This window comes from Taudactylus pleione, unplaced genomic scaffold (assembly GCF_031769625.1).
Source record: "Taudactylus pleione unplaced genomic scaffold, aTauple2 ptg000025l, whole genome shotgun sequence".
Lineage (NCBI taxonomy): Eukaryota > Metazoa > Chordata > Amphibia > Anura > Myobatrachidae > Taudactylus > Taudactylus pleione.
This window is the reverse complement of record NW_028284427.1, coordinates 2589532-2602716: the sequence shown is the minus strand read 5'-3', so window position 1 is coordinate 2602716 and position 13185 is coordinate 2589532. Positions and strand designations below refer to the sequence as shown.

Genomic DNA, 13185 nt, shown 5'->3' with positions numbered 1-13185 from the left:
TTTTCTAAGCTACAGTTTACCAAAGCGGCGATAATCAGCAGTTTTGATAATGCATGCCTGTGGGTGAAATGCTGCCTAGGGCACCCAGACACCTTGCACCTGCCCCTTACAATATATGCCATTCAGAATAGTCCCTGTCAAATAAGAGCTTACAGTCTAAAATTCATAACATACAAACATTCCCACACGCGCACTAGGGTAGATTTTTCTAACCTGCAGTAAATCAAATTTGTGACAATTAGCATTTTTGATAAACCACACCTTAAGGTGCCCATACATCTTCGACGGATTGTCGTGATGCAGGGATGCGATCGGAAATTTCCGATCGTCCACCATCAATGTTCAGCGACCCGTCACCGGATCGCTGACATTTGACATGTTAAATGTCTCCGATTTGACGATCGATCATTTTTTGATCGCGATCGTCAAAATCCAACATGTTGGATTTCTGCGATGCCTGGTTGCAGGATCGCGGCGATCCATTGCAGATGTATGGGGCCCAAAAGAAGATCTTGCCCAGTGTTGCACAAATATCTCCTTGCATATGTCCCTGTTGGCAGCTTCATAAAGACATACACACATCAGTGGCAAATGCAGGATTTCTAGAGGGGGGGGGGGGGTTTTCCAAATGCTCGATTTTAGAGTAAGTGTGGCCAGTCCATGAAGAGGGCATAACTAGCAGTTAACCAGCGTTAATATGCATATGTATTGTGTGTCATAATTCCAGGATATACAGGACCAGCGATCACAGTAAGCCATTAGGTGCGGCAGTAGGTCCATCCTACCTGAGCTGAAAGTTTTTATTTTAGATGTGGGCACCATTCCAAGAACATGCAGCACTAGTAAAATTCTATTAGATCACCATTTCTATTGTGGTAATGGTGTGGGCTGGGGAGGGGGGTTTCCAGGCAGACAGAAACCCTCCCTGCGTTTGCCTATGCACATTCTGTGTTGTATGAATATCTCATTGTATATCATAATGTCAGCAGGGTGATATCGCACTATAACAAAGGAAACAAACGTGGTAATCACAAAAACCTATTCCAACAATTTACGAAGAGCTGTACATTCATTCATATTAGTCCCTGCCCCTTTGAAGCTCAGTCTAGAGTTCCTAACACACAAGCACACACAGTTTCAAATACATATCCAGGGGCGGCTTGGGCCAGCGGGAAAGTCCCCGCTGGGCCGTTCCCCTGTCCCCTCTGCTGGACCGCTGTACACTGACTGGCCGGCGGCCCTGATGGCCGCTACCGCGATCGGAGCACAGCTGCGCAGAAGCTCATTCAGCAGTAAAGTGTAATGACCGAGGGAGGGCTGCTGCGCATGCCCAGCCGCAGCAGCTCCTCCCATGGGCCATTGCGGAGCACGTGAGGGACACGGCTCCGCCTCCAGCAGCCACCAGGGCAGGAACCGAAAAGGAGAGAGGGGGCAGGGCAGCCGCAGGACTCAGAAGCGTGCAGCCATGACTGGCACAGTGAGTCACATTTGTATGTATTGTGTGTATATATACAGTATCAGTAACAATGTACTATATCATGGAAAACTTACTTTATATTCCCATGATCAAGTAGTCACTGTTTAGTTTTGTCAGTTATCAAGGTCATTCCAGCAGCCCACAGATGTCTACATTCAGTATTTATACAGCTCCTTTCTCACTCATCAGCATTACTTTAACAGCAGCAATGCAACATACACACATGATATATATCCTAGGTGCTACTTATATGGTTGCACCATGTTAATTCAGAGCGATTATTATTGGGGGGGGGGGGGGGGGGAAGAGAAAGAGATACATACACACCATACTTTATGAATTTAAGGTATATTCTAGTATATTTATTCCCCTCCAGGAATGGACCAATGAATGAGGGGGGAGGGGTATTTAAAGGTAAAAGTCAGTACAGCCCTATACACCTTGATAAAGGCTTTCTTAAGCAGAAACGCGTTGGTGGTGGAATTGTGAGGAGGTGACCATCCAGACTGGGCTGCAGCAGGTAGATTCTTGGTCCCAGGAGGTATCCTGTGTAAAAGTTATGCTGAACGCTTGATTGTGTTTGTATACCAATGGTCTTGGGGTACGCCGATTCACAAATTGTTTTAATTAAGGAAATTTGCCTCATAATAAAACTGTATCACACTATTTGCGACCCGTCTTTGTTCCCCTTCTTATTATTTGAGGAACAAGGTATATGCACGCTGGTGTGAGAAGAAGATAAAGTGACAAATTTGATTGGGCTGACTGTCTGGATTCTAATGGGGGGCATCCACTAGACGATTTTAGCAGGCGATTGAACGATAACAATATAGTTATCGTTCAAAAATCGTTTGCAAATCGTGCAGAAATAGTTTCTAACGATGCGTGCTCCCGCTGATCGTGTGATCGTCTCCTCCATCGAGTGAACATGCTGGTCAATTTCACTTGATCGCTTCTATATCGCTTGTAGATCGTTTGCAAATCGTTCAGGGTGAACCACTCCCTGACACTATTCCGACACTCCCACATCTCCATTTTGTTTATTCTGCCCTGACGGAGCATCTGACAAGAGGCAGCATTTTGAGGACCACGCGGATCCGAAATTCAAGTTCGGCAAGTATTTATTTGTAAACCACTGTCCACCAATGTAGCACTCCCTGGGGACTGGCACTGGGAAGGGGTACAAGAGGGGGCACACAAGCGGGGTGTGGCACTTGGAGGGTGCTGCATAGAGGTACTTGGGGGTGTGCTGTATAAAGGGCATACTGTGGGGGGGTGCTGCATAAAGGGCATAGGGGGGGAGGCTGCATAAAGGGATTGGGGGTGTGCTGTATAAAGGGCATACGGTGGGGGGGGTGCTGCATAAAGGGCATTGGGGAGAGGCTGCATAAAGGGCATGGGGGGAGGCTGCATAAAGGTTGGGGGTGTGCTTTATAAAGGGCATACTGTGGGGGAGGGGTGCTGCATAAAGGGCATAGGGGAGAGGCTACATAAAGGGCAAAGGCTGCATAAAGGGCATAGGAGAGAGGCTGCATAAAGGGCATAGGGGGGAGGCTGCATAAAGGGCATAGGGGGGAGGCTGCATAGGATAATGCATCTTTTTTTTTCCTCACTTGCAGACATGACTGGAACTCAATCCAGAGCGTTTGTGACCGGATTCATTGAGATGTACCAGGCCAATGAGTGCCTTTGGAAGCACGCAGATAGGGACTACTCCAATCGTGACGTCAAGCTTCAGGCACTGAAGAAATTGTTAGTATACAGTCAGGAGTGCGACAGTGATGTTGGCATAGAGTGGGTGAAGAACAAGATCCAGGGTTTGAGAACAGTGGGCCTGATTCAGAGCTGGACGCTATTTGCGCTCGCTCGTCCAGAAAAATGGGCCGGCTATTTAAATTGACCGTTCGCTCTTTGCGGTCTGTTGACGCCTCTATGTCTGAACGAGCGAACAAAACATGCGGACTTTTTTTGTAAAAAATGCCCCCTGGACGCTCGCATCATACGTCATCTCCGCTATTTATTAGATTAATCGAGTACATCGAAAGGCGAATTAACTGCTCGCTATTCTTGTGGTAGCATTTTCCTACCGCAATCATGCGAGCAGTTCTGGCTAAAAGACAACCAAGTGACGTGGTCAATGACGCTGCTTTGTTAATTATGCACTCCCATTAAACGCCCGTTTTGACCGTTTGGCACGCCTGCGTTCGGATCTTCACTCCCCGTTTTCAAGCACCTTCCCCTGTTACCACCCACAAACGCCTCATCCTGTCACTCAAATTAGCAGGCATTCGCTATATTGCGAGCACACGATTTCTGACCGCACTGACTGGTTCGCGCATACTAATACGCATGCGCAGATGTGCGAACATCGCTCCGAACGAACGAGCGGCCGCTTACGAGCGGCTCTGAATCAGGCCCAGTGTTCCTGAAGGAGCACAAGAAGTATGAAGAATCAAAATGTTCGGGAGCAGGTGAAGTCATAAAGCCAAAGTTATGGTATTATGACTTGCTCAAATTCGTCCTTGACCAAGAGCCAAAGACACGGGCGCGGTCTTCGCTGGTTCCCGAGGAAGAAGAGACCCTCGTGGAGAATGTGGAGGAGCAGGACCAGGTATGCCATTAAACTATTGTATTTTTTAATTGGACATTGGGCCCGATTCAGAGTCGCTCGCTGTGACAGAGTGCTCGCTCTGAATCAGGACCGCTATAGCGAGCGGCCATGATGATTGTCGCGATGGTCAAGACCATCGCAACCATCGGGCTTGCGACGAGACCCTTGTGGTAGGGTCTCGTGGCCGCAAGCCCCAGAGAGATTTCGGCTCTAACAGAGCCAAAATCTCTCCCACTGACTTCACTCGTGAGGTCAGTGGGGCCGCCCTCAAACGGTAGGCGTTCTCATGGGAACGCCTCCGTTTGGGCAGCCACCCCCTTGGCCCGCCCACCAAAGGGGGCGTGCTGTCACTCAACATCAACAGCACGACCCCTTTGGTGCGAGACCCGGAGCGACAGAGTGCCCGTCACTATCCGGGTCTCGCGCATGCGCACGACGGAGCTGGCTCAGCCGTGCGCATGCGCTCTGGGCCACCATCGACCCGGTTGCAAGCGCTCAGCACTTGCGTCCTGGTCTGAATCAGGCCCATAGTGTATTATTTTTTGCTAGGATGGACAGGATGGTGATGCTCCAAATGTTGTGCTTTTTTAATAAAAAAAAAACTTGTAAGACACTGTATATGTTTATTTTGTTAATATCTAAATACTTTTATTATTTGTCTGTCATTTTTCCAAAGGAGGAAGTCCTGGATGTGAATCCTGTCCCTTCAACCAGCAAGACCACAGAGGTTATGGAGTCTACAATTGAGAGGCCGGCAGTGGCAGCACCCGCCAAGAAGCAGAGGACGGCTTCCAGGACTCCATCCTCTGGCCCGTCAAGAAGTGACAGATTTTTGAGTCACGCAGAGGAGGTATTACATGCACCCCCCGGTCCAAATCAAACTTTTGGTGCTCACATCGGCAACGAAATGGACAGCATGGTTCAAAACCAGCTGTATCATTTCAAACGTATTATATATAACGCTATGTTACTAGCCCACGAAGGAAAATTGGACGAGCATAGTAACGTAGGGTCATATATGATGGCACAGCCCACCCCATTGTCCTCTGACAATTTCCCTATCCCACCTCATAGACCCGCGTCCCAACTAATGCCAATTCCTCCTCCATCACATCCCCTCACCTATCATGCGTTGGGCGCCCCACAGACACCAGTTCCCATTCCCACCACATCCAGCAGTGAAGTGCGCTCATCATGGATGAGTGCACATGCCACGCTGGAGGCAGATGATGAAGTGTATTTTAATTATTAGTTATTTTTTAATGTTCGGGTTTTTTTAGTGATTCAAAAATTTGACACCTTTTTCTTTGGTTCTTTGTCAAGGCTGAATTTGAGCATGTACATAGTGCCTTAACTTTGGCAAATGTACTTCATTTGCACCTGTTTTCCGAACGTTTTGATTTCTGCATACTTCTTGTGCTCCCATGGACACTGTTTTTGAACCCTATTTCTTGTTCTTCACCCTGCTTATGTTGACATCACTGTTTAGCTCCCGACTGTATATTACACTTATTTCAGTGCCTGAAGCTTCTCATTTTTGGAGTAGTCCCTACTGCAGAGGCACTCAGTGGCCTGGTAATATTCAATGAATCCGGTCCAGTTTTTTTAATTTATTTTTTTGATACTTATAAAAATGTTAAACTTCAATACTCTGGTCTTGTGTTTTTCTTTCTTGATGGTGCATTCGTGTAGAATAAATGTTTGGTTGTGGGTGAGATTTTCATTAACCAATGTATGTGAATTGAATATGTGTACCATTCATCCTATGTATACTGAACCTGAATAATTTGTGAATTCAGGGCCTGATTCAGACCCGGTCGCAAGCACTGAGCGCTCGCAACCGTGTCGATTGTTGACCACTGGGCATGCGCACCACGGAGGTGGCTCCGTCGTGCGCATGCGCGAGACCCGGCTAGCGTCAGGAGCTCCGTCGCTCCAGGTCTCGCACCAAAGGGGGCGTGCTGTCGATGTTGAGTGACAGCACGCCCCCTTTGGTGGGCGGGCCGGGGTGGTGGAAGCCCAAATGGAAGCGTTCCTGCCGGAACGCCTGCCGTTTGGGGCCGGCCCCACTGACATCACAAGTGATGTCAGTGGAGAATTTCCGGCTCTGTTAATGCCGAAAGATCTCTGAGGCTTGCGATGGCAGAGATGCTACCACAAGGGTCTCGTTGCAAGCCGGATGGTCGCCACGGTCTTGACCATGACGACCATCATCTTGGCCGCTCGCAATAGTTGTGGGTGGTCACCCACAGCTATGCTAGCGGCCAGGAGGCCACTCCATTTTAAAAAAAAAAAAAATCCCTGATTCTGAGGGACCGTATCTGAATCAGGCCCACAATTTTCCCACCTAATCATTGCTTTATACCCATATTATATTCAGATGTTGTTCGAAAACCAAAAAAAAAAAAAACCAGAATAAATTACAAACGAATTTATCTAAAAGCATAAGCAACTTTAAATTAAGAACATTTTGGTACATAATCTAATGACATTTTAGTAAATTTAATTCAAATAAGTATCCAAAAAGTCAGAGCTTGTAAAAACTTTTTTTGTCATTTTCAAAATATTAAGTATGGGTAAAATAAACAATTAGATGTAATTATCTTGCCATTCCATGGCACCCACACCATTGAAGAAATGGAGGAATTCCTCCATTATTGCTTTTGCACGCTCTGACGCAACCTGAGGGACTCTGGATTGGGATACTGATGGCAAGAGTTCATTGTTAACCGTTTGTTCGGGCCGCTCCAAAACAGAGGTAGGCAAGTGTGTTTGCAATGTTGCTTTACGCTGTAACAAGTTGTGTTGAGCACAGCAGGCCATTACTACCCATTCAATTTTTGTAATTTCAAGATTAATAGGTGTATAGAAAATTCTAAACCCGCTGCACATGATGCCAAACGAATTTTACACAGTACGCCTAGCCCTTGAAAGGCGATAATGAAAGATACGCCGCTCTTTGGTTAAACCCCTTTGGGGATAGGGTTTCATAACATTCTCCTGTAAGGCAAAGCTACGAACACAAAGTTCAATTGATGCTTGCATTGTGAAACAGGCGGTAAATTGAGGGCTCCAGAGATCATACGATGGTAAAATTCAGTGTCCTTAAATGATCCACCATCTGATGCACGGCCATTTTTACCCACATCTATAAAAATAAATTCGTAGTTGGCGTTGACAATGGCCATCAACACAAGGCTAAAATAACCTTTATAATTATAGTACAGCGAGCCACTATTAGCTGGTGGGACAATGCGCACATGCTTCCCATCAATTGCCCCACCACAATTTGGAAAGTTCCACTTATCTTCAAATTGCTGAGCTATCGTTTGCCATTCCTCCACGGTAGATGGAAACAATCTCTTTTTGCATTTTTTTATTTATATTATTTTGTTTTAAACACTTTGGGGTAGATGTATGATAGCGGCACTTACCGTGCCCCTATACCGCTTCATGCTTCGCCTCTTTTCCGAGGCGAAGCAGGAAGCACTACCAATGAGACGTAAGAACATCATCGGACGGAAAGGGGGAGCGTTAAATCCCCCCTCCGGCACTAACCGCTAGAGAGCACAGCGCATCAGCCTAGTGCTGATACACTGTCTCTGTCCCGGCCGGCTCCACTGAAAATGCGCTGGATCTCGCCACGTATCGTGAGATCCCCACGTGCAGCCCTAGAGCCAGCAGCAGCCCCAGAAGGGACAGCGCTGTCCCTGTTGTGGGTATAGGCTAGCGCCAGGCTGTAGCTGTCCACAACGACAGATACAGCCAGACAAATGGTCATGCGGTATGGCCGTTCATATATAGCCCTTATGCTCGGCGCTGCTATCTTGTAGATAGCAGCGCCAATAATGACAGAGGCACATAGCGCCCCTATCATTTACCGTCCAGACCCCCCGATCATACATCGGGGAGAAGCGGTATCAGCGCACATAACATGCGCTGATACTGGTTTTGGGCTTCATACATCAACCCCATTATATTCCATTTTAAAACAGATTATTAAAAAAGGTTATGTGAAGTGTGTTTTAGCAGATAAAATTACTCTTGAGTCCCGCACATACACATTTCAGGGAGGGGGGGGGGGGAATAATGGGGTCCTGCAGCATATAGTAGAGGGGCAGCACATGATATCTGAGAGATTAGGGCAGACTGCGGGGACCTGCAAGTGTATACAAGGAGTCCTGCACAAACACATTTCAGGGGGGGGCGGGTGATAGTGAGGTCCTGCAGCATTTAGAGGGGCAGCACATGATATATGAGAGATTACGGCAGACTGCAGGGACCTGCAAGTGTATACTAGGAGTCCTGCACATAAAATCATTTCTGAGGGGAGAGGGGGGTAATGGGTTCCTGGATCACTTAATAAATGAACAGTATAAAATGTGATTACCTTAAATACTCAGCTTTCAAAACCATAAATATGGCTCGACAGGTCTCCGGAATGATGCGACCTAAAGTTTGCGCAGAGATGAGGGTGCCAAACTTTAAGTCAGCCAGGGATCTGCCAGTCACCAGGAACCGCAGGGTAACAATCAGCCTCTCCTCAGGGGGTATGGCCCGTCGCATCTTCGTATCCTGCCTCTCGATATAGGGCGTCACCAAACTCAATAACTCCCGGAAAGTGACATCATCCATCCTCAGATAGTTTCGGAAGTCATCAGGGTTGTTCTCACGAAGTCCCATCAGCAGTGACATGTGCGACAGAGTATCCCTCTGCAGCAACCACTCCCTGGTCCAGCATGAGTGCACCCTTCTCCGTCTCTCAGACCTCTCCCTATCAGCTAAAAGCACGACTCCAGCATATGCTGTCATCACACTATAGCGATAAGAAGGATCCATGAGGAAGAGAAATAAGCAGTTTGTTTAAAGACAAGCCAAAAACAAACCACAGCAAATGAGCAATGCAACAGCGTCCAGCAGGTATAAACCAAACTAGCCACAGAGCATAAATGTAATGAGTAAAATGGCCGCCACCTATTTATTCCCTCATTATAGCCACGCCCACCCCTCTAAAATATTATCTGCCCACTATAGCTGAAAGCTGTCAATCACAGTTTGAAACGTCATCGTTTATCCGCAAATCGTTTGCAAATCGTTCAGAGTGGAAGATCAAATTTCAAGGGAAAATTCAAGGGAAAATCGTTTAGAGGTTGGACAGGGCTAAAATCGTTTAGTGGATGTGCACCATTAGAAGCTATTTCTACCCTTAGAAATACCCGGTATCTTGGGAACGGGGAAGTTCTCTCCCTATTAAGTACATTTCAGAACTTTTTTTAGTCCATGTGTCAGCGGACATTTGTATTATATTATTATAAGACTGTGATCCCCAATTAAGGTTTGCTCAGGGTTTGTTTTATGTTATTTATTAGCATAAAGTCACAGATGAAACTGCAGCAAAAAACACAAGGAATGCCACAACTGCGTCCAACTCAGAATCAGGCCATATGAGGAGGGACCCCGTCCCCTCATCAGACTACGCCCCAATTAGGGCTGCTTCCATAAATTTCCATCCCAATCCACCCCTGTACATATCTTACTGTACCTCTCATTGCTGTGCTAACCAACTATTTATTACCCCTTAATTTCTAAAAAAAAAAGTAGGCGATAAACATATTAACCTACTTTTTGGATCCCTCTGCAGGATGGCGGCTATCTTCATATGCATGCACAGACTCGGTTGATGCATGCACATCAGTTAGAGGTGGCAATGCAAAGCTTCACTACTAAAGCAGCAGTGTTAGATATCACAGGGACAGCTGGTTTTCTGATCAGTTGTCCCCTCACTGGAGCAATGTAGAATTGAACCAATATTTTAGTATTTACCACTGCAACTCACAGCGAGTTAGATACCAAGGGGCATATGCAGGGCCGCCATCAGGGGGGGACTGCCGGGCCTGTAGTCCTGGGCCCGGAGAGAGAGGGGGCCCGGATGTCAGCGGTGGGGATCAATCATTCATTTGCTGGCAGCCAGGGAGGAGAAAACGCGTAGGCAGCATTCCATAAGTTGCCGGCCGCAAGCCAATCACGAGCGGCCACTCCTGATTGGCTGCCAGGTCGCGAGCAGTCAATCAGCAGCGGCCTCTCCTGATTGGCTGCCGGTCCACAAGCTGTGATTGGCTCGCGGCCAATGTCGTATTTACATGACGCCGGCACTGTTTCTTCTCCCTGGCTGCCGATGCAATTCACAACGCTGACATCCAGGCCCAGTTCCTCCATGCCTGACTGGCTGCCAGTGATAGGTAAGCATATTGATCCTTCCCTGCACTCGCTTTATAGTCTAGCCAGCCTTCCCTGCGCACCCTTCCCAGTCCAGCCATCCTTGTCTGTCCTTTTCCCCCTCTACTCCAGCCAGCCTTCCCTGCCCTGTGCCCCCCTAGGCCAGTCAGCCTTCCCTGCCCCGTGCCCCCCCTTTTCCAGCCAGCCTTCCCAACCCTGTGCCATCCCTAGTCCAGTCAGCCTACCCAGCCCTGTACCCCCCTAGTCCAGCCAATCTTCCCAACCCTGTGCCCCCCCTAATCCAGCCAGCCCTGTGCCCCCCCCACAGTCTAGCCAGCCTTCCCAGCCCTGTGCCCCCCACCTAGTCCGGCCAGCCTTCCCAGCTCTGTGCCCCCCATCCCGGGGAAGGGGGCCCTTCTTATTTTGTCAGTACCGGGCCCCATCATTTCTGATGGCAGCCCTGGGCATATGTATCAAAGCTTGATGTGAGATAAACATGTGAGATATATATCACCAATCAGCTCCTAACTATAATTTTTTAAACACAGCCTGCAAAAAGTAAGTTAGAAGCTTCTATGTCCCTAAATTAGCACTGCCACTCTACTGGCAGAGATGAATAGACCCCTAAAATGGCAGGATTACGGCAAGGTGATCTTTCACTATAGCAAAAGACAAGTCTTCTAATCACAAAAGCCAAATTTCCCATCCTCAATCCACATGAGTTTGGCCCAAAGCTAGAGTTGCAGGGGACCTGGTGGCTCACTCACACCAGGCACGGACACATTTCATCATAATATACTGCATCCCGTCAGAAACAAACTAATGGACAGAAATCAGCACAAATCAGAATGAAAGTAGTGAAAGTATTCAATTTATGCTCTATTCCTCTACCATAGCCAAACCACGTACACAAATAACACATTACAGTAGCTGCCAGATAGGGTTATGATGCATAAGAAAAATAAATAAAAAAGCGCTGCCCTAGACAGTGCAGGACCAATAAACTATCTAGTTCACAAATCATGCCTATACACCCAGAGAAGGGGCGATGGCAAATCAAATGCGACAATGTGTGCTCACATTTGCCACCAAAAGGAGTACATATTTGTATGTACAGTATATATTTGCTAAAAACATCAAACTCCCAGTCAGTCTAACGGAACCCATAAAAGGACAGGCTATTGGAGAGCAATGCAATACCTCAATGTAAACAGAGAATTAAAAATATAACAGCGCATACTGAACTAGTGAGAAAATAGATATATATCCCTAATTATGATCAATCTGGCAGACATGGATCCCCAGACCCACACAGGTAAAGGCCCCCATACATCAAAGATTGATTGCAGCAATCGTGCAATTTGCAATCGATTGTGTATGAAAATCTTTCCCTTTTTCAATCGATTGTGGCAATTTTGCAATCTGCAATCGATTGAAAAAGGGAAAGATTTTTAAACACAATCGATTGCAAATTGCACTATTGCTGCAATCAATCTCTGATGTATGGGGGCCTTAAGGCTGTATGACACCAAGGGGCATATGTATCAAAGCTTGATGTGAGATAAAATTGTAAGATATATATCAATCAGCTCCAAACTATTATTTCTTAAACACAGCCTGCAAAATGTAAGTTAGAAGCTGATTGGTTGGTGATATATATTTCACAATTTTATCTCGCATCAAGCTTTGATACATATGCCCCTATAAGCTGAACTTAAAACAATTATCCACAATGATAAACTCCAGGTTACTCATGGTACCTAACTAAAAGGGAAAAAGGAAAAAACAAACAGTTCCTTGCAATAGAGCCTTATCCGTATGGCTTAACCATACAACAATCTTATTATAGACAACATCCGGTCCCATTCCTAGAGTATAGGTAACCTGAAGAGCAATAAAGATAGATAGAGATAAAGGGAATATATATATATATATATATATATATATTAAAAACAACACATATTACATGTGGATAGCATGCAGCTGGTAATGCACTTACTACAGCCAAAAATAGGATCACATTTGCTGGTAGCTGAGAATTGTAAGTATAAACAGTTCACTATAAGATCACTGCCCCAGACTGGTGCAGACATCCAGTCAGTGATGAGGTACTGTGCACAGTCCAGCCTTACCTATCCTAGGCTGTGGCCATCTCTTGTGGAATTCAGCTATAATCTCATCGTGCTTAATTCTGTATAACAGCCCAGCATTTCTTAACAGAGATCAGTAATGTGAGTGGTAACTCCTGCATTGCTGAGAGCAATCAGAAATAGATGGTGCTAGCATACACAGGTGACGGTTAATTTTAATTCCTTTATCGCTGAGAGCAATTATGAATAGGTGGTGTCAGCCAGAGGTTCCCAAATGCGATCCCCAAGGCACAGCAACAGTTCAGGTTTTAGAGATATCCATGGTTGAGCACAGGTGGTAAATCAAATTGACTGAGGTACTAATTAAGTCACCTTTGGCCAAGCATGGTTATCCTTATGCCTTGAGGACTGAATTTGGGAAAATCTGGTGTCAGCATACACAAGTGTAAAGCTGGCCACACACTAGACCACAGGTTCTCAAACTCGGTCCTCAGGACCCCAAACAGTGCATGTTTTCCATGTCTCCACAATGAATCAAGTGAAATAATCAGCTCCACCTGTGGACCTTTTTAAAATGTGTCATTGAGTAATGATTACACCTGTGCACCTGCTGAGTGACCTGCAAAACATGAACTGTGTGGGGTCCTGAGGACAGAGTTTGAGAACCACTGCACTAGACCAACTTTCATCCAACCAGCCAACTAGTTGATTAGTTGGAATGAAAATCTGGTAACATATGAGAGTAAATGATGATCAGCAATTTGCTCCTAAATGCCATAAAACAGATGAAA

General features: G+C 46.4%; 1 long non-coding RNA gene across 2 annotated transcripts in view; it reads right to left on the bottom strand.

Moving 5' to 3' along the window:
• The window catches only part of LOC148539625 (uncharacterized), a 63113-nt gene extending 50559 nt beyond the window's left edge, over nucleotides 1–12554 (bottom strand). For both annotated transcript variants that reach the window (XR_015870097.1, XR_015870094.1), the window contains exon 1: nucleotides 12437–12554. This is a non-coding gene — a long non-coding RNA (uncharacterized LOC148539625). The remainder of the gene's footprint in view (nucleotides 1–12436) is intronic.
• Between the last annotated feature and the right edge of the window lie 631 nt (nucleotides 12555–13185).